We start from the raw sequence: 22,210 nt of genomic DNA on the forward strand, positions 1-22,210 counted from the left end.
TTTTTTTTTTTTTTTTTTTTTTTTTTTTTTTTTTTTTAATTAAGTCATTTTCTAACAAAATTGAGAGCAGAAGAGCTCTCAATTGAGAGGTATGGGTGAATTGAAGGTGCAGGAGCAGTACCAGATATGAGTGACCAGAGAGTAGGAGAGATGTTTCACTTCCTTCATTAGCTACGTATTCAAGAATTTAAAGTGTTATTATGAAATTCCTCATGTAGCACATGTATCTAATGTTTTAGTCTGACTACTTTTATTCTGCAAAGCCACTTTAGAGAATGAAGGTTCCTTTCCTGCTTGTGTGACTTTAGAAGGCTAGTTGATATGCTGACTATTCAGGATTTGGAAAGCTGTGTCACATAAACACAGAATTCCAAATTGGGCTGCAGCTTTCAGCACTGACTACTGAACCTCCCTTTTTTTTTTTTTTTTTTTTTTAGGGGGAAAGTGTTACGAATTAAGAATTATTCTAGGGTGGAATTAAAAATGAAAAAAAAAATCACAAAACACCTTAAGTTCTATTTCTCCATTCTTTTTAGTCTTCCCTAATTTTATCCAAAACTGTTTTGTCTTTGAGAGTATGAATATTTGTATATTTAAGAAGGGCCCTTTACAGAGTATATTAAAGGGAAAAATAAAGCTATAAAAGAAGTCGTGCAGAGCTATTGTTCCTCAGGTCCTACATGGAACGTTATTACTTGCGATAGTCATTGCAAGTGATTAGAGATTGGTTTAAAACAGATAAAATACTTGCTTACAAAATTGCTAGTAAATAATGAAAGAATTTTTGATTAATTTACTCCAATATGAATTCAGAAGTAAGTTGTCACTTTTTTTATTAGTTTCTGAAACTGTGATTGGAGTTATACAAATTTTATTTTTAACATTTTCGTGGTATGCTAGTGTTTTCAAACATTGATTTTGCTGGTTGCTGGAAGTTCAAACAGCACTTATGTTTTTGTTTATCTCTGACTGTAACTCTCCAAAATACACTTATGAAATAAAAAAGGAGTGAACAGCTCTTACAGTCTCCAAAATTGTCATGGCAAAATAAATCATAAACATAATTTGGGAAACTTGTCAAACTGTAATTAGGATTAGTTTTATTGAAGACTGGGTTGTGGTGGTTACTAAGCAGAAGGTAGAACATAATTAATGACCACCACTTCGAGGCATCTCATATTATATGCCTTTTAACTGTTGATTTATTGATGCAAAATTACAATGAGATGGCAATGCCTGCCAGTTCAGCATATTTGGGTGAGCCATTCAATCACCTCCAACACATTTTATATGTGGGCTGGCAGACATCTCTGCATCAAGTGGCTTCACTGCCAAGGGAAGGATAGATACAGCCTGGAACTGTGCAGGCAAATGCTGCTTCAAGTATGTGCTAAATTGGTGCATTCCCCAAGAACTTTGGCTTAATCACTTCTACTTCACCAAGGTCTTTGTTCATGTACCTATACAGAGCCTTGACATAAAGAGTCAGGAATAAGCACTTTGCAATTGAGTGGCTCTTTTAGATTTGCCATGGTGCAAGGAGGAAGAAAGATCAGTGGTCCTGTATCAACTGAAAGAACACACAGACTCCAGCAAATCTGGTATCCCAGTGAAAAAAGCAGACCTTGAGTGGGTACGGAGCCAAGGAAGTGGCAGACAATTACAGTCTTACGTTGATGTCAGCGTATGACCTTCAACCTTGAATGTCATCATATACATATCTGTGTTTTTTTCATATCTTCACTGGAAAAAGAGCAAGGGTTACAAAATTATCAGGTCCTAAAAAGACCAAATGAGTGAATGAATTTAGTCATCTTCAATTATAGGCAACTACTTAATAGTTGTTTAATCTGTAAGAAACCACAAAATACCTCCCAATCGCTTACAGCATACTTAAAACTTTCAGTACAAAATGCCGAAGCCTCAAAGGTTGTGTAGAAAGTGGGAGGACTGAAAATCTTCATTGTAGCTGGAAATGTATTAAAAAATTTCCCAGTTAAGCCTGGTAGTCTTCTCATGGTTCATCTTATAGACTGAATCAGAAAATGTTACTATTGATCTGTGCCAGTCTGACCTAAGCAGAAGTTCCTGGCATGTCAACATGACACACCAACAGGGCTGCAAGTATGATGTGTTAGCAGGGCAGCAAAAAAGATGTAATTGCTGATGCTGTGGAGGAAAGGCTGATTAAGCTGTTCCAGAGGAGATTATTTCATGTGTATGATTACATACATGTGGCTGGAATTAAGGACAGATGACCTCCAGCTCTTTCTTCCTTACCTCAATTGAAACTTGATCCAAGAAACTATTTAAGAAGATAAGTTCATTCATCAATCCTGAGTGTATACATCCTATATCTTAGCTGATGGCAGATTCACAGAGACAATGCCATATTGTTTTGTTACAAAAGAATCCCTTACATGTGCTAAGGCTTTGTGTACGGATCTCTCCCTCAACAAGAGTTGTCGTCAAATAGGTGGTGACACCTCATGGCAGCACAGGAAAATTCAACTTGGTAGGAGAAAGCCTTCTGAGGGTTGATGGTCCCACTACTTTTCTTTCTTGTAGAAGAACACAAGGTGCAATTATTCCTTCATTTTTCTCTTCATTCTCTGCCAGCATCCAAACATAGCAAATTGGAATAGTGGAAATACATCTGAGGATGTAAAATGTAGCAGACAAAAAGGGAATAAAGGATTCTGATCAACAGAGAATATGGGAGGAAAAAGGAAGAAGGTAAGCTGGAAGAGAGATTTTGGAATTGACAATGAGAATTGTGAGAAGGCCAGAATATCTGGAAAAGCTTGGATTTTCTGCAGACCTAGTAGGAAAATCTAGGTGTCTGTAGACAAGTCAAGACATTTCTTTGAGTCAGAAAAAACCATTTGAATAGATAGAATCTATAGGAGCTTTTATCACTATTGAGAGAATACTATTGTACTGCCTAAGTAGCAAGTTGTTCTGATAACTTTTGTTACTATGAGGGTTCCTTGTCTTCATGTTTAGTTGTTGCTTGAAACAATAATTGAACACCTGGTGGGAAGGCAGGGCCAACCCAGGGGAGCTCAGGTGCATGCTATGTGACCAGAAGGGGTGGAGCCAGGATGAATCCCTTCCCAGACCTCAATTAAGTTGGCAGTGGAGGTAAGAGTAGCTTGTTGGAGATTCTGTATACCTGAGGCCTTCTGAAGGTAAGCAGCTTCTTTCTTTTCTTTCTGCACCTGTGGCTGTTGCATTTAAGCAACTCCTCGCTTGCTGCAGCCTAGGACCTTGCTGCTCTGATGTTATTGCTGCACTTTCCATCATGTTACACCATGCGTTTCAGAGGATTATAGAACGTGTGCAATTAATTCATTGTATTTGAACATTTGTTTTCAAATGAAGCTACTTGGTATGCTTACTGAAACTGTATAGATTAGATTGGAATTTGTGAGAAAACCTATCTGGAGAAAGGTGAATATCTACAACATTGAATACTAAATGAATGAATGAATGCGATCTTTAGGGAGTGATGGTAGGGACTGCTCATCTTTTGTCTGAAGCTTCTGAAGTTTTTTACTTGTAACTTCAAGTGCTGAAGTTTGAAAGAGCAAGTTATAACTTTTTTTTCAACATTGTCAGGCATATAATCAAATCCACTGAAATTTGTGTTATTACTGTACACAAATATTTGCTGGTAAATGAAATAGCTCTGGCAAGAGATAAAAGTACCTTTCACTGAATTAAATTTATTTATTGTTTATTTTGTTCTGGCAGAGTAGCTGGTTTTCTTGAAGTCTCTGGTAATTTATCTCTCTGGATGACTATCTTTGGTCATCATCGTAATATCTGTGAGCTGACATATAGCTGAACTCCTCGTCAGAGTAGACAGCAAGGAATGTAGTGAGGCCATGTATGGTAATGCAAAGTGAAGTACCATTTCTATTGTCTTTGAAGAAGAATGCATCACACTTCTTTTAAATAGCTATGGAAGCATTATAGATGGAAAAATATATGTATATGAAATTGGGATACTCATAAAGAACTAGTTACAGTTATGGATTTGTATGTCACGTAGCTAGAGAAGTTTCAATGTCTTTGAAAGTAGTAAACAAAACGAGCCCTTCTTGTTTTAGCTCTGTCTGAAATGCAAACGGGGAAAAAAATCAATATTTGCTAAATGAGAGAGAACAAAATTGACTTTAAGAATAAAATATCTTCTTGGGGAGCACCTAAATAATAGCAGAAAAAAATAAACCGGAAAAAACTCTCCTCCTGTAGAAATTCTGTATTGTGACTTTCATGAAATAAAACTGAGATAAGGAGGTGACTCCTTATATTCACAACATATAATTGTTGCATTTTAAACATGTAGATTCATAATTTATAGGGAAGTATCCCGGGTTTGTCCTTTGTCTTCATCTATCTTTGTTTAGTTTATTTGTATTCCTAGTAAAGTGCTAGGCTTTGATCTTCCATATACTTAATCATTTGATTTAAGTAAGTTTTTAGTTTTATTAAATGTGAACAACATTTGAACCAATACTATTAAGTGCTGTTCCAACACTGAAGAGGAACCAGGAAGAACATAAAACCACTGTTTCATTATGGCTATTTTATAGACTGCGTTTTAGAAAGTGAAGATGATGTCTTCAGTGTAAAGGAGAACTTGATTTGTAGACTTCTGTGTGAATTTTGCATACGTGCAGTGTGGATAATGTGATGACTTGGATTGCTAGCTGACTAAATTCACTCGAGGACTGTGAGAACTCTTTGCATGGTATTAAGGTCTTTAAGAACACTTTCATGGTGCCCACTGAATTGTCAGTATAGTTTGAACTGTGTTGATAGGAGCCAGAATACTCATCCCATACCAGTTGTTCTTTTGTGATTTCATTTTAATTCAAGATAAATTATTTAGCTAACATTTCCTTCATTTAAAAAAAAAAAATCTCAAGGCAACAGTTTCTTGAATATGTTGCACTTTACTCGTTTTCTTAGTTATTATGGAGTGAATAAATTTGTCTTATGCAAATTTGGCTTTTAGGTATCAAGTTATTTGAGCTACCTATTGCATTAATCTCTGCTCCTTTGAGGAATGTTTGGCGTGAGTCAAATCTGTTCAGGCATTTCTGGAACAATAGGACTAAAATTGGAAGATATGCTGAGGGAATTACATGATAGCAAATGAGTTAGGTTTTTATCTTACGTTTGTCCTTCCTTATTCTCCATCATCTCCCTTCCTTCATGTCTTTGATGTTCCCAGTTTTTGAATAACTGAACGGAGTGAGTGGTAACACTGACTTCTCTCAAGCTCCTCATGTTCTTCCTGTTAGGGCTGATGTGCCATTACACTCATAAATTCAAGCAAGATAGGAAGAAAGACTCTTCTTTATCAATCAGTCATAGAATCATAGAAAATCTTGAGATAGAAGAGATCCGTAAGATCATTGAGTCCTACTCCTGACTCTATTACAGGATCACCCCAAATTCAAACCATTTCCAGAGCATTGTCCCAATTCTTCTTGCACTCTGGCAGCTTGGTGCCATGTCCGCTGGCCCGGGCAGATTGTTCCAGTATCCGTCCACCCTCTGGTGCAGACCCTGTCCCCAGCCCTCAGCTCCCTCCCCTGCACAGCTCCATGCCATTCCCTCGGGCCTGTCGCTGTCACATGGAGCAGAGCTCAGCGCTGCCCTCTGCTCCCTGTGAGGAGCTGAGCACATCCAGGGACCTCAGCTGCTCCTCACACATCTTGTCCTCCAGAGCATCATGTTTGTACCCCTCCTTTGGACACTCTGTAGTATTTTATGTCATTCTAATATTATGGCACCCAGACTGCATTAGGTGCTCAAAATGAGGCCACACAGCGCAGAGCAGGACAACCCCTTCCCTCACCCAGCTGGCAGTGCTGAGCCTGCTGCACCCCTGGGTATGATTGGCCCTTTTGACTGCCAGGGAAAACTACTGACTCATGTTCAACTTGCTTTCAACCTGAACCCCTAGAGTCCTTTCTGCAGGGATACTCTGCAGTTTATTGCTCCGCAATCTGTATATAGAGCCAGGGTTGCTCCATCCAAGGTGCAGAATCTGGTACTGGCTCTTGTTGAAGTTCATATGTCTGGTAATTGCCCAGAACTCCAGTTTTTTAAGAATTCTCTGCAACTCCTCTCTACCCTTGAAGGTGTCATCCTCACAGTTTTGCACTGTCCAAAAACTTACTGGATATACCTTCTGCCTGTATTCAAGTTACTGATGAAAACATTGAAGAGAACTGACCCTATAACGCAGCCCCATGGAACCCCACTAGCAAATGGCTGCCGGCCTCATTTATTATTACTCTTTGCATTTGAGCTGCCAGCCAATTTTTCATCCACTGTGTTGTTTTTTTGTCTAGCTGCATGCTGGGCATTTTGTCCAGGAGAATACTGTCAGAAATGATATTGAAATTCAATGTTGCTGAAATCTAAAAACATTTTATTAACTGACTTCCTGTGATGAATTAGGTGGAAAGCTTGCTATTAGTTCTTAAAGTTTACTTTTGTGTTCTCTGGTGGCTTCTGTTGTTATATTTTGCTGTTGTCATTCTTCTACTCTGTGTTGTATGTCAGAAGGCGCTGTGGCTGTGCTGACAAATGGAATTTATAGTTTCAGAATAGTCTTACTAGTGATACTATGATCGTAATATTATTTTGTGTTAACGTAAATATTAATTATAAATATTATGGCTGACTGGGAATGCAAGTGGCTTTCAAGAGATTATGCCTACTTACAGATATCCTGTTTGAACACTTGTATGTGTGACACTCATCTGAAGACTTGGGATCACACTTTAAATGGGCAGTGACCTGCCTAATGTCATTTTATTAAAGATGCAGCAGGTTGTTCTCTATCTCCTAATGGATTTTACAGTAATTTCGTCATGCAAGTTATTCTTATATTTTCTGAAAATAAAGACACCTATGGTCTTTTATAGCCTTCATTCAAATACTGCTGAAGCAGCAAAATCTTTAATTGGATTATTTTTCTTTTAAGTGGAATGTTGAAACTATCTTTTCTGTAAGTAATACTGAACCAAGATGGTATGGAAATACTGTGATTTTGAAATAGAAACATATTTATAAAGGAAACACTTTAAAATGAAAACTGTATTATTTTCATGTAAATTATTCGTAGGTTATCAAGTCTAGATGAGGTTTGCGTACCTAGTTTTGTCATGGTTCTTTAATATAATTTTAATATAACTCTAATGTTTAAATCTATGATGCAGGGAATGAAATTCTATTCTGGAAACCATTGTGATTTCTGTACACTTGGGAACGTTTATGTATTCACTGGGCTACTGGTACAGAGGGAAGGTATTTATCTCCAAGACTTTGTAACTCAGCAGTATAACACTGGACATAGACAAGATTGAACTTGGAATGGTCTTTCAGCGGAGTAACATGCTACACCTATTTTAGTGTCTTTCTTGTACCCAATAAAGGACTGATAAGAAAGGTTTTCCATTTCTTTCCATTTCTGTTATTGGGTAGATGCAGTTGATTGTATCAAATTTCTGTCTCCGTCACTTTAACTTGTTTTTTTTTGTTTTTTTTTTTAATGGCTTCTTCTGCCAGTCATGCTTATTTAATTGCCAGTTTTTTCTTTAACATCTTTGATGTTCATGTGATTGTTGCATTCTCTGTCACTGCCTTTTGTGTGTATAATTTACTCTCAAATACGACTTCACCATGTAAATCTTTTCCTTTAGTAATCCTCAAGTTACCATCCTTCCAAGGGTTTTCTTGATTCCCAGAGTTCCTGAGGATTTCTCTGTGGCAATTCTGTGTAAAGATTTTAAGAGAGGGAAAATGCAAGAATATCTGAAGTGTTTACATCTCTTGTTAATAACTAAACAACTTAAGCTCAAAATGGTGTTTTTCTGGTGTTCCAAGCTACCTTCTCAGCTCTATGATTATTGCTTTAAAATTTTTGAAACACAGATTGGCTGGAGAAGATGCAGGAATAACCTTTTTGCAGTTCTTATGGATGTTGAGTACAGAAAAAGATAATATGTACCTTACAGAAGTTTCTTGGTACCATCCAAAGTAACAAGAACAAAACATGCTCAGCAAGAGAAGTATGTTTTCCAGCAAAGATGCAGTACAAGTGAATACAGTACTGTAATCTAAAGCATTACATTTAAATAATAGTTTTCAGATTTTAAATTTCAAAGAAAGAATTCTCTTGACATTGTAACTGATTGTAAGTTATTGTTTTTCTTTTTTCCATGCCTGACTTGTTCTTTCATGCTCTTTTAAATTAGAAGTATATTAATTATGCAATAATAACTGCTTAATCTTTTGACATTTTAAAGAATATTGGATGACTAAATATGGAAAGATAGTTTGTTGAACTCCATAAAATAGGGATTGTTGATGTGCTATATCAGTTTTTGGTAGTATTGGAAAAATAAATTTTTATTTGTGTTGATTTACTCTGCTCAATGACTTGTTCAACTTGGAGCTGAAAAAACATGAAAGCTGACTCTCCTTTTTCAATTTATGTTGGAGAACAAAATTATGAGAAGGTGAGATTTATTAGTTTGGAAATCAAGGAGGACATGCTGACTGAAGAAACCTGTTTAATTTGTATCCTGCAGGTAGCAGTGATGGGTGATTCATCAATAGTGTGACTGTGCTGCATCTCTGAATGTAGATGATCCTATATTCCAAGTTATTATTCATAGATGGTGAAGCTAAATATTGCTGTATTTTTTATAATGGTCTTATCTCTGTGTCTTTATAATTGTGCCTTGTTTGACCTTTCTCCAAGTCTGTTTCCCTGACAAGAGCTGATCTGTACTGTGTTCTGGAATCAGTTCCCCAAAAAGGGAGTGTTTGGGAATTTTGCTGGAAGAAAGAGGTCAGGAGAAGAGGACTGCAGCCACAGATTGCAGTGTAAACTTGTACTGAAGTCTCTAGCATGGGTGGATTTCCTGTGGGTCGGGTCTCGGCTGTGGGAACTTGAGGTTGCAGAGAAGAAAAAGTCTTCTAAGAGAAGACTCTGGCTCTGTTCATAGCCTTGTTCAAACATCTTTTTTGCTTCCTCAAATTATTTAATAGCATTGTGATCCTTTTAAAATTCTCAATATGATTAAAGTTTGAGATGTCATTACACATCTCTAATAGGTACTTCAGATAATAAATGAGTGCATTTTAACTGAATGAACAGTGTTATTTTTTTCTCCATGCCCATATCTTGCTAAATTGTTTTATTAAACTCATGTTAAAAATACTGTTTTGCTGCATTTTAACTTTTTATTCCAAACTCCATTTAATACCAATTAAATCGAAAACATAACTAAAATAATTAGTACTGTGTCATCTGGTAAATAATAAATTTTATTCAGCATTTCTTACATAATTACACTTCAAAAAAAAAAAGATATTTGAATAGATGTTTCTCAAGCTACAAAATTTTTAGGTAAAGTATGGATACAGCTAGGTTTGATTTGAGCAGAGAAACTGTACAACTTCCTCTTTGTGGATGCTCCTTAAAAATGTGAAAGTACAGCCTCTTGAACTTGTAATGCTGATGGGAATTGCAGTGATAGGACAGGAGTCAGTCCTGTAATCTCTTCACTGTATGTCTGTATGTTATACATACTCCAAATGTATTCTCTTTGTTAGCTAAAAGCAATACAACTCTGGGGAGGCAATTGCCCTGAGAAACCCAAGCTTGCAAGACAACTTGCAGAAAAATACTTCAGGCACTCTCATGTCTTCTGCCTTCATTTCCTCTTTCATGCTTCAGATAAATTTCATCCCTGCCACTCCCTTGCTCACTGTCTCCCCTTCCAAAGGTTAAAGCTATAAAAATTCAGAAAATGCACCTTGGCTTGCTAGAATAACAGATAAACCACTGGTGATTAAAAACATGTGAGTGTCCTAGTGAGCTAGTATTTGCTTTTTCAACTAATTAGCCTCCAGTATCTGTTAACCAAAAGATGTGTTACAGGAAGAACCTTACCTATGATTCGAAAGATGTGTTAGAGGAAGAACTTTGTCTACAAGTTGAAGTTTGAAAGTATCTGTTGTGTGAATTGTGTTAAATTTAGGATGTCTTACCTTCATAGGTGTGTCTGAAACTTCCTCTTCTGACCAGAAAATTGGCATTGTCTGAATGCTTTTTTGTATTAATTTTATTTGGGAAGCAGATCCACTTACAGGTAAAATTCTGGGGACAAAATTCTAGGTACAGGAAGTGGACTGACAGGAACCTCATGCAGTTCAGGAAGAGCGAAGCGCAAAGCCCTGCACCTGACTGTACCTGGAGTGCTGTGTTCACTTCTGGGCTTCTCAGTGCATGATAGATATGGAACTATTGGAGAGTGTTCAGTAAGGGGCCTCTGAGATTAATAGGTTAGGGCTTCTCGCATACAAGGAATGGCTAAGACTTTTTTTTCAGTGGAGCTCAGTGTTACGACAAGAGCTTGGGCCTGATGAACCTCCAGAGGTCCTTTCCAACCTCAGACATTTTATTAGAGCATTTTACTGTTATTACTTAAGTGTACTCAAACACTATGTTTCCTGTCGTACTGCTTCTGAATTGGCTGTTGGAATACAGGCTGACCTTTGTTTTTAGTACTTTCAATTCTTGTTGCCTTTCCTTAGACTTCTCTGAAGTTCATAAATGGAATTTCCTGGTATTACTTACAGTAATCACTTATTAAAAAAGCTAAATTTTGCACAAATTTGGTCAGCTATGACATCATTCTAAAGAATAAAAGTATATTTTCTGTGGATTATGCGTGAAGGAAGACGTGATTTTTTTGTTATCTTGTTAGATCCTGTAGTTTTCTCACTCTACTCTCTGATTTTGAGAGCAGTGAGCTTGCTTGGGGATAGTTGCTGCAAGCCCACTGCTGTCCCAAAGTTATTCATTACTGTTGTATATGGTCTCACTTAGCAGTCAGTAATGAGCTGCATACATTTTGTTCTTTTTAGATCGTTGCATAATATGGAGATAGATGCAGAATGTTGGTTCCACTGAAAATCGTATTATATCCTGAATAATGCATGTGAATTAGGAAATGAAGGATGTAATGTTTTTATCCCTTCATTGAAGTGGCTGATCTAAAAAGCTACTTACTAGCCAGTTTAATACGGAAAATAATTTTTAGTCTAACAAACAGGTATTTTGCATATCTCTGGAAGTAAACAAGTAAGTTTAAGAAGTATGGACGGACTGTGTCTTGAAAATTTGAGAAGTAGAAGAAGTTGAGATAAAGCATTGTCCTTTTGGGTCCCAGGAACATTTCAAATATAAAATTAGCTAAAAACCTGTTGCCATTCAACCAAAAGATGTAGAGGAATGTGAAGATCTGAGAGTGATGGGAGGAGTGCACCTGAAAGCAGTCTTCGAGTTTGTCTCTTGCAGACTCCCCACCAGCTTTGTTGCCCTTCTCTTAACATATTCCAGGACCTCAATGTCTTTCTTGTAGTGAGGGGCCCAAAACTGAACACAGTACTTGAGATGTGGCATCATTACAGTTGAGTAAAGAGAGATGATCACTTCCCTGCTCCTGCTGGCAACACTATTTCTGATACAAGTTAGGATGCCTTCGACCTTCTTGGCGATCTGGGGCATGCTGCTGGCTCATGTTCAGCCAACCATCAACTAATACCCCCAGGTCTGTTCCTTCTACACAGTCTTTCAGCCGCTCTGCCCCAAGCCTGTAGCATTGCCCAGGGTTGACGTGACCAAAGTGCAGGACCTGCCACTTGGTCCTGTTGAACTTCATCCCAGTGGCCTCAGTCCAGCCATCCAGCCTGTCCACATCCTTCTGTAGGGCCTTGCTACCCCCAGGCAGATCAATGCTTCCTGCCAACTTGGTGTCATTTGCAAACTTAACTGAGGGTGCACTCAGTGCCCTCGTCCGGGTCATCAATAAAGGTATTGAAAAAAACAGACCTGAACCTGTCTTGTTACAGTGCTGTCTGTTTTGAAAATTACTGAAAAATTTTACCTGCTTTTGATCTTAATTTGGCTTAAATGTGATTTAATGGAACTAACAAGGTGTATTTTATGCTGAGGTGTAACAATTCCATACCCTAGGGCATTTAGGTATCAAAGAAATACCCAGGAAATGATAGTTGGTGTTGCTGTCATGATTACCTTTTGTCAACAGCATATACTCATTTCATCCATAAAGTGATTTAACCTATAATTTTTCCAGTCTTTCTTTCCTCACACTTGTCGCTGACAGTCCTGATTGTTACTGTGTGTGCAATTCCTATGTTCTCTGACCTCTGCATGATTTTCTTTCTTGGATTTCTTTTCTGGTGGGATATTGGGTTATCAGTCTTATTTGCAGTGTCAGAAATCTCTCATCTCTGTATACTTAATTCAGAGACTCCTGTTGATAGCAGACTCAACTTTTCTTTATTTCTGTGTCCTTGTTCCAAGTTCTGCTACAGCCTCTTCTGTTCTCAGCTGTTATTAGCTCCTTGCCACACTTCATTAGTACGCTTAAGTTTGCATTAGTCACCAACTTCTCTACGGTATATTTTCTTCTAGAACTTCGGATTAAAATGTGCTCCTTCTAGAGTTTAGTTTTTATGTAGATTGCAGCATCCTTCCATTTTTTGTATTGGATTTTCACATTTCGGTTCTACTGTGAGATAACTGAAACATGTGAAACATGTCACGTATATCTGAAACCACAACTGCCTTTCTGTTCAACTGTTGATTCCAGGTACGGAATGAGGCACCATTTAAATCTCTTACCACTGTTTTCATTCTTAGATTTTCAGGCCCAATGGGTAGTTCAGGTGCTTTCCCATTCTGTTTATTTCTTTGCCTTTGTTGCATCAGAGAAGTTCAGGCTCTAGCCCTTCAAGAGCTGTGAGGTATCCCGAATAACTGCGTGGAGAATGTTCTTTTTTCTGTTAGACTCTTATACTCCTGCTTTTTAATGTGATTTTGCATATGTGATGGGTAACAGTGCGCATAGCATGTCGCTGGTAGCCTGTGTTCATGCTGATCTGCAAGGGAATGGATGAATAAATGCATTCAGGATATCTAAATTCATCGAGAAATTTAGCTTCGACTTTCATAGTTTGTCCCTGCTGGCTCACTGGGGCGTCCCTGTGAACAACTTCTAAGGATCACAGAATTGAAGGGGTTGGAAGGGACCTCCAGAAATCATTGAGTCCAACCCCCCTGCCAAAGCAGGTTCCCAAGGTCTCACATGTAGGTGTCCAGGCAGATCTTTAATATCTCCAGAGAAGGAGACTCCACCACCTCCCTGGGCAGCCTGTTCCAGTGCTCCGTCACCTCACTGTAAAGAAGTTCTTGCGCACATTTGTGCAGAACTTCCTATGCTGCAGTTTCCGGCCGTTTCCCCTTGTCCTGTCTCCACACACTGCTGAAAACATTCTGGCCTTGCCACTCTGCCCCCCACACCTTAGATACGTATAGACCTGGATCAGGTCTCCTCTCAGTCTTCTTTTCTCAAGGCTGAACAGACCCAGTTCACTCAGCCTTTCCTCATAGGAGAGATGCTCCAGGCCCTTCACCATCTTTGTGGCCCTCCCCTGGACTCTTTCCAAGAGATCTCTGTCTTTTTTGTACTGGGGAGCCCAGAACTGGACGCAGTACTCCAGGATGAGTCACCTCTGCCTCACCAGGACAGAGTAGAGGGGGAGGATCACCTCCCTCGACCTGCTGGACACGCTCTTTTTAATGCACCCCAGGATGCCATTGGCCCTCTTGGCCAAAAGGGCACACTGCTGGCTCATGGCCAACCTGTCATCCACCAGGACACCCAGGTCCCTCTCTGCAGAGCTTCAATCCAGCAGCTCATCCCCCAACCTGTACCGGTGCATGCAATTATTCTTCCCCAGATGCAAGACTCTACACTTGCTTTTGTTAAACCTCATCTGGTTTCTTTCTGCCCAGCTCTCCAGCCTGTCCAGGTCTCGCTGAAAGACAGCACAGCCTTCAGGTGTGTCAGGATGAGTATCAACTCTACTCCAAGACTTAATGGAAGTTATTACATCCTCAGGCACAAGAAAGGAGGGAATGGTGTGGATTTGCATGGGAACAGAATGATTATGTCCTCTGTTACTGGTATTTCTTTAGTCTTCCAAATAACGTTTTTGTGTGATATGTCACAGAAAGTTATTCTTGTATTAAACCTGTGATTAGGGTAGATACGTGCTCGCTTTAATAAGAAAAGTTTTCTAATAAAATGTTTAAAACTTTAACTATTCAGCAAGAGTAGAGCGTGAGTAGCTCATACTGTGAAAATCTATCCTGATGATCTATTGTTTAAAGATTTTATGTAGAAATATAAGGCAAATTTTATTTTAGAGCTTACTGTAAGCAGCAAGATCAAAATCAGTATCTGAGGAGCTATCCTTGAGTTTTTGTCAGTCCATTCTTCCTTCATCTTCTTGAGGAGAGGAGAAGAGAAATGATACACATTATCCACAAAAACATTGCCTTCAGATGTAGTGAATATGATCAGCTACAGTGTAATTTGCTCTCTGAGTGGAATATTGTGATACGTATTGTGAGACAATGGTAATGCAGTACTTCTACTTATCTTCTCCAAATCCCTATTCATACTTTTTTTGTCACTGTTAAAATTTGCCCATTGTCTGTGAATATAATCTCACTTGAAAGCAAACAGGAGAGGTAAATCTAAGTATACAGTGTATGTTTCTAATAAAATATGTGTCCTTACCATTGTGATGCAAATCAGTTTTATGTCATTTGTGGCAGAAAAAGAAATTATTGTATTGTGTTGTAATTCTCAAGTAATAAGAATTTCTGGAGGTTTTTCTGTGTATTTGCACCTTTGTTTTGCAGTGACAAGAATAAAGCAGAGGCCCTTCATCATTTTCTTTGCAGCACTATGCATACTGTAAGTGTTCAGTAATCAGCAGTGTGTTGTTTTCAGCTATGGAGTCCTCATGCTCTATTAACTGTGGTGTTAGGAAAATGGCTGTTGGCAATTTTCCATCATGTCAGTGCTTTTAGTATTTACGTTAGAAATGGTATTTATGAAGGCAACAGAAGCCACTCTCATCTTTTCCTCTCTCCAAATATTTTGGCATTGAGAATGGGAATGCATTTTCTCTGTTCATATGTGGTGTATGTTCTGTATCTGGAACTGTGACTTAGAGAAACAGAACACTGAGTTTGATTCAGTCTGTGTCTTAGTTCTGTGTAACACTTTTTTTTCCTGGTGTGTATGAAAAGAGTTTAGAGTACCCACATCTGCCTGAGAGCGGAGGAAAAAAAGGTTTCTATGACACGCTGTAGTGTTGTTCCTTACTAGAAATTCTGTGAAAGATGTTTTTTTGTCCCTGTTTGTTATTGTGCAGCAATTCATAATGATCTGTCTAGGTATTATTTAGACGAAAGGCACTGTTCATGTAGAGATCGATACAACCAAGATGATACATAATTCAGCCTCAATGGGCTATTGCATTCATATTTCATTTCAACATTGAACCATTTGATACACTTTGAAATAACAAAGCAATGATCTATAGATTGGGATTATGAAAATTGAAAGCAATTTAATAATATGCATGTCAAATAAAATCAACGGGTTTCCATTCTATTTTCTTAAACTATATACCAGCCATCACCCAGAGTCAAGGCTACATCGCTTGAAAAATAGCAGTTTTCTTTTTATATTTCTGCTTATTCTTCCCTTCTCTCCCACATTATTTTTCCCTCTTGGAGCCTTTGATATTCGTGTTTTATTAACCATCCTCTATTCACATCAACCACTCTGGAAATCCATCCATTGTTTATGTCACTTAATGTTAAGTAATATTTTGTACAACAGTAAGAAGCAGGAGAAATAACAGCAATAAACTGCTGTGTGTCAGTGATTTCTCCTCAGGGTCTGCAACAAGCCATTTGATTTGACTGAAATAATGGCAAACAGGTTTAGACCTTTGCATTAACTCTGCAGGCTCGCATCCATGTGCACCTGCTAAGTGTCATGCTTGTAGAAGGACATCAGTGCTGTAGCCCTAAAGATAAAATCGGTGCCAGGAAAAGCATTTGGGCAAACAGAAGTGTTACTCAAAAAGTTCCCATGTCACCTGTCATCCAGGTTGTCTGCAGCTTCTGTGTGTTTGAATAATTCATGTACAGATAGTACCAAAATACTCTTTAGTAGTGGTTTAAATAAAAATACAAGTTAAAAAGACAGCTAATTTAGGGTACCCAGCTGCTAAGTGCTCAAAGTCAGGTAATACAAGTGATTTAGTTTTCAGGAAACATATTCTTAGTATTTCTTGAAATCAATCTCCTTAACTTGTCTCAAAGTATGCATTCGAATCCATTAGTTGTACTTTGTTCTGCAGTTGAAGGTGGAGACCCTCCTATTGGCTTCAGAATTATTTCTTCTAGGCCTGGGATGGGTTTTTTTTTTTTCCCCTGAAGACCTTTTAAAGGAGTGAAAGTACATATATCAGGAAAACCTGCTTTCTCTGGTACATATTTCTCTGTTATACCAAGAAAACAGTACAGGAAAGAAAGCTTTTGAGTGGCAAATTTTGACGCTTCTTATGAAGGCTATTATCAGTTCTTTCTGAGTCACCGATCTGTGTGTTTCCTTACAGTACCTACCATTTGGCATAATGATTTTTAACCCATGCTGCCACTTCTGGTAGCTTTTTCTTCAAAATCATTGAATTTCCTTAAATCATTGGATAGTATTCTGTTTCAGAAAAGCACATTCTACTTACTGTTGATAAAGAAATGCTTTTGATTAAGACATCTGAGTGGCATAAATTATAAACTCTTTTAGTAAATAGTTTGTATTTTTGTTCAACAGCATTCATTTGCACAAGACCTTTAGGGAGATTTAATAAATATTGATTGCATTATGCAGCATTGTGAAAGGGCAAAAAACATACTTGAGATTTTCATTTGTCAAGATTAAAATTAGCTGATACTAGACAAACTTTCCCTTAATTAGTCAAAGTCACTATCAAAAAATGAAGTTCCTAATATCAAGAAATCTATATTTGAAATGTTGAAGAAAGCCTCTCTGAAGAAAAGTGTGAAAACAATGTTCTAAGAGGCAGGTGGGTAAATTCAGATTTTTAGTCTAAATTTTGAAATAGATATGAGGATTAGAAAAGAAAAACATGGAGTTCACACAATGAACAGTTTATCTCTGTATGCTTCCTAATTTTATTAAGGAAATGCGTAAAGATGTTTGTCAGAAAATTAGTTTTTCTCACTGTATGTTTTTGTATAAAGTTGCAGAGTTTTAGGATTCTTACATTCATTTGGGATACTTACCATATCTGATAACAGAAAATTTGTATTTTTTCTCTCTATATATTCTTTTTTCCTCAGTAGTTGCTTTTTCTTTCTCCTTGATTACAAGAAATTTAATGCTCTGTGTCCTGCAGGATCTATCCCTTGATTACATTTAATTGAGCAGCTAATACAAGACCACAGTGTATCTACTAGTAAATATCTTCATTCGTGTAGATAACTTTGTGCACACAGTCATACTCATGTATAGTAAGGATGTGTGTTCAAATATTTAAAACAAAGATGGTTAAACATATTGTTATGATAGGTGTGGAGAAGATGAAGAAGTGAAAGAAAATACTTCAAATTCAGGGTACTCTGTGACACTTGCGTCTTGTTTTGCATTTAATCATATTTACTTCTAATTCTGCTCTCATTTGAAGTTAGAATGATGTTCACAGTTGGGGAATTCACTACTATAAATGAGTAGAAAAAGCGAAAAAACAGTGTCATATCTTCAAATTACACCAATGCTAAATTAATAGGTAGTCATGTTGAAAGTGGATTCTCTTTGTGACTAAGTTGGGTGATGAATTGCTAATTTCTATTTTGTATGATGATGATACTTGCTAATAATGTTGGACAATTATATTTTGATTTAAGCTCACATAGTTATGATGCCTTAATTGAATGTTTGGAAGTAAAAGGAGCTGCTGAGCTATTTACAGTTCTTGTAACCTGAACTGCTGAAAAATGAGATTTGCACAGGGCCATATTTCAGAAATATCTGTATGTATTTGAGTAATTTGAATCTGAGTAATTGTACCACTGTTGTACATTAATGTGATGTTCCAATGCCTTTTAGTTTGAATGGCTTTTGTGATGATTTTATTTTAGCTGTGGTGATTTTATTCAGTCATGAATTTAGTCTCTGTGAAGGCCAAGAGGTGGAGTTCTATTCCAGTGGTGCACAGACCTCTGCCTGCTGTATCAGGAAATCTCAAGTAACACTTTTATGATGCATGGGGATATTATTCTCTGCAAGCAATAACAAGCACTTCTATTTCCCCTGCAATATCTACATAATCAAACATTCACGAGTGCTTTAGAAAGAATTTAATTAAATACTGTGCAGAGTAACTGAATACAGCATGTGCACAAGCTGTTATATATTCAGTAGTTCATATTTTTTGCAGTTAGTATAGAATGCTTTTGAGCAATACAATGGGTGAATAATGTTTGTATCAAAATGTTCATAATTACCCCTCCTTTTGTACCTTGCTCCTCAAAAATTATCTTTAAGCCTTAGTGGGTGTCACCTTGAGGACCATTAGAGACCTTCCTCAGTTCTTTTGTGGTGTTGTAGGCAGAGGAAAATGCAAATTCCTCGGATGAGACTTGAACATCAAACATTGTTTCTCTGAAGTGAAATATTTTTGCTCCCTGGATAATAGAGCAGATGATTGTCTTGGACCCGAATTGGGGATTTTGTTTAAAGGTGGTAGAAATCTTGGGATCAATCAAGATTGACTTCTGAAGAATTTTGTTTCTGAATTAACAGTAAGACTGGGAATTCTGATTTTAGACATGGACAATGAGAAGAAAAAGATTTTGTCCTGTTGTCGTAACAATTACATTCAGAGTCCAGTTTGTCAGTTGCTGGAGATTAAGGAAGTTGTCTTCTTGGCATTACAGTGCATTAGTTGATGAGTGAAAGGAATATCAAGGCTTGCAGAGCAATGGCATTGCTCAATAAGAAAGTGATTTAGAGTATTTCTCTGCTGTTGTCTGCCTGGAAGGCAGCTGGCCATCAGTCAGACTGGAGGGTTTTACTGGTATGTCAGTGCTACCATGCGTCCATCTAAGCCACCAGACCATTGCCAATGGAACAAATACTGAAACAGTCAGTAATAAGCTAAATAAATACCTTTGTATTTAGGTGGGGGTGAACTCCTTTCCTGAACAACATGAGACCTCAGTTTCCCAGTGCCACAGAGTTATTTCACTTTATTATTTGCTGACACTAACAAAATGTGTCTGCTATGACTGACAAGAAAGACCAGAAAATTCAAATGAATGCAAAAGAGAGAAAGGAAGGAAAACAATCAGTGCAAGTATGAAATAGTTTTTCTTTTGTGATAGTTTTATTTTGATATCACTTTGCTGATTTGAAAGGAGTTGTTGAAAACTGGGAGTAAATTAGAATCATTCTTTCTATGTTCTTCTGAAGATACTTTTTAAATGAAAGTTTAATCACTGCAGGAAAAGTTACAGCTTTCTTTACACAGCTAAGAATAGGAAAGGTCCCTGTTTAATTTTAATGAATATTTGCCATTAAGTTCAGTGATTTCACCCTGTAGCCTTTGTGTCATCTTTTAATGCTTATCTTTCCTTTGTATAGCAGACGGGAGTTTTTTCATGTTAGTAATAACAAATTGCAGTTATTCTATAAAAGTAGTATGTTTCAAGTTTCAACTGAAGAAGAAAATTAAAGCATGTAAATCTGCATTAACTGGCAGTCTCCTCTTGAACACCATGCTTTGGATTTTTGCTTTGCTCTCCTTAATTAAGTTCTTGTTCTAATGTTTGCCTTTATATGAATATTTGTTATTTATCCTTTGTAGTTCCTCTGCAATTTGGCTATTTTCAGGGTTTTTTTTTTTTTTTTTTTGTATTTGGAAGTAGCTGCTATGCTCTCTCTGCGCTTCCACTTGAGGTCTGTGTTTTATTTACTACTTGCAAAAAAAATTTTTTTTTTTATTCCCCTTTTGGGGAATACTGAAATATATCTGAGTTCTTTAACTGCTGCTGATATTTCTGTGGCTTCTTTCTATGAATCCTGAAGTAGAGCTCCTGCTGTCAGGTTGTTCTTCAAGCCAATTCTACCATGTAGATAAGGAAACCAAAATAGGAAAATGTAGGAGATGTGTGTGCTGTAATAGAATTGCTATCTGTAAGCAAGTCATAATTTCACTTCTTTGGGAGGAGTCAATCCAGAGATCATTCATCCCACTGCCTAAATCTATGTGTGTTGATTAGGAATGAACTGGCTTTGGAACCAGAAGTAATGAGAGGAGTACATTAGCCAGGCTAATTAATTAAGAAGCCAGGCTAATTAATTCAACTAGAAAAGAGCACCATGCTGACGTGACAGTATAGCTTCCAAAAGCCTGGCTGATTTGCACTGGCCTTCTTATAGACTTAGAAGCTGTTTCTAGACTCTTTCAGATATTTTTGCAGTGGAGCAGCACTGCATATTTGTTTATTCCTTATGTCAGTTTACTCTAATTCTATTTCCAGACTGGTCAATTTGAATTTCTTCTCAGCCACTTTCTGTAAGATCTTACTAGCATCTGGATAGCCATTGTAATAGTGTCTTCTTGAACCTCTTGCCGCTGAGAGAAATTTCCTGTCACTCATTTTAATATTTTTTTTTAAATAAGATGGAATTCCCATCTTCTTCATACTGTTTTATCTCTTACTGGGTACTAAGCTGAAGTAACTCATCTTTGATTGCATCTGGCACCATTGTTCCAGCCTGTGGAACTGAAACAGGGCTGTCAATAGGTCCATCCTCAGAGCGGCTCCTAGCAATACTATGTACCAAAAGATGGCTTGTTTTGGCAAGGAGATTCTGAAGAGTTTGTGAACTTCTGAACAGCTTGTGAACTTCTCCTTCTACGACTGCGTGACCAAACTGGCAGATGAGGGAAGGGCTGTTGATGTAGACTACCTAGACTTCAGCAAAGCCTTTGACACGGTTCCTCACAGGCTTCTTCTGGGGAAACTGGCTGCCCGTGGACTGGACAGGTCTACCCTTTTTTGGATAGGAACTGGCTAGAGGGCTGTGCCCAACAGGTAGTGGTGAATGGAGTTAAGTCCAGCTGGCGACCCGTAACAAGTGGTGTCCCCCAGGGGTCGGTACTGGGACCCATCTTGTTTAATATCTTTATTGATGACCTAGATGAAGGGGACTGAGTGTACCCTCAGTAAGTTTGCAGATGACACCAAGCTGGGAGGTGGTGTTGATCTGTCTGAGGGTAGGGAGGCCCTTCAGAGGGATTTAGACAGGCTGGATCGCTGGGCTGAGGTGAATGGGATGAGGTTCAACAAGGCCAAGTGTCGGGTCCTGCACTTTGGGCACAACAACCCCATGCAGCATTATAAGCTTGGGGATGAGTGGCTGGATGACTGTGAAGAAGAGAGGGACCTGAGGGTGTTGGTTGATGCTCGGCTGAACGTGAGCCGACAGTGTGCCCAGGTGGCCAAGAGGGCCAATGCCATCCTGGTCTGCATTAGAAATAATGTGGCCAGCAGGAGCAGGGAGGTGATCATCCCCCTGTACTCAGCACTGGTGAGGCCACACCTCAAGTACTGTGTTCAGTTTTGGGCCCCTCACTACAAGAAAGACATTGAGGCCCTGGAGCGTGTCCAGAGAAGGGGGGTGAGGGGTCTGGAGCACAGGGCTTATGAGGAGCAGCTGAGGGAACTCGGATTGTTCATTCTGGAGAAGAGGAGGCTCAGGGGAGACCTCATTGCACTCTATAACTTCCCAAAGGGAGGTTGGGGTGAGGAGGGGTTTGGCCTCTTGTCCCAGGCAACAAACAGGACCCGGAGAAATGGCCGCAAATTGTACCAGGGGATGTTTAGGTTAGACATGAGAAAAAACTATTTCTCTTAGAGAGTGGTCAGGCACTGGAATGGCTGCCCAGGGAGGTGGTGGAGTTGCCGTCCCTGGCAGTGTTCAAGAGGCGTCTGGATGAGGAGCTTCAAGATATGCGTTAGTGCCTGTGGTAGCAGTGGTAATGAGAAGATGGTCGGACTAGATGATCTTGCACGTTGTTTCCAAACTTGTGATTCTATGATTCTGTGATGATTCTATGATTCTTTCTAATTGTTATGAAACAAGATTTCTTCATTCTTCCCCTAATGTATATCCTTACATATAGT

The 22,210-nt window shown here is 38.3% G+C and overlaps 1 protein-coding gene across 1 annotated transcript in view; it reads left to right on the forward strand.

Annotated features, from left to right (window-relative positions):
• Positions 1–22,210, forward strand: part of TRHDE (thyrotropin releasing hormone degrading enzyme) — a 207,337-nt gene that overhangs the window by 61,148 nt on the left and 123,979 nt on the right. The window lies entirely within an intron of this gene.

This window comes from Centrocercus urophasianus, unplaced genomic scaffold, assembly GCF_019232065.1.
Source record: "Centrocercus urophasianus isolate 14NV4802_14NV808 unplaced genomic scaffold, USGS_Curo_1.0 seq_15, whole genome shotgun sequence".
Taxonomy (NCBI): domain Eukaryota; kingdom Metazoa; phylum Chordata; class Aves; order Galliformes; family Phasianidae; genus Centrocercus; species Centrocercus urophasianus.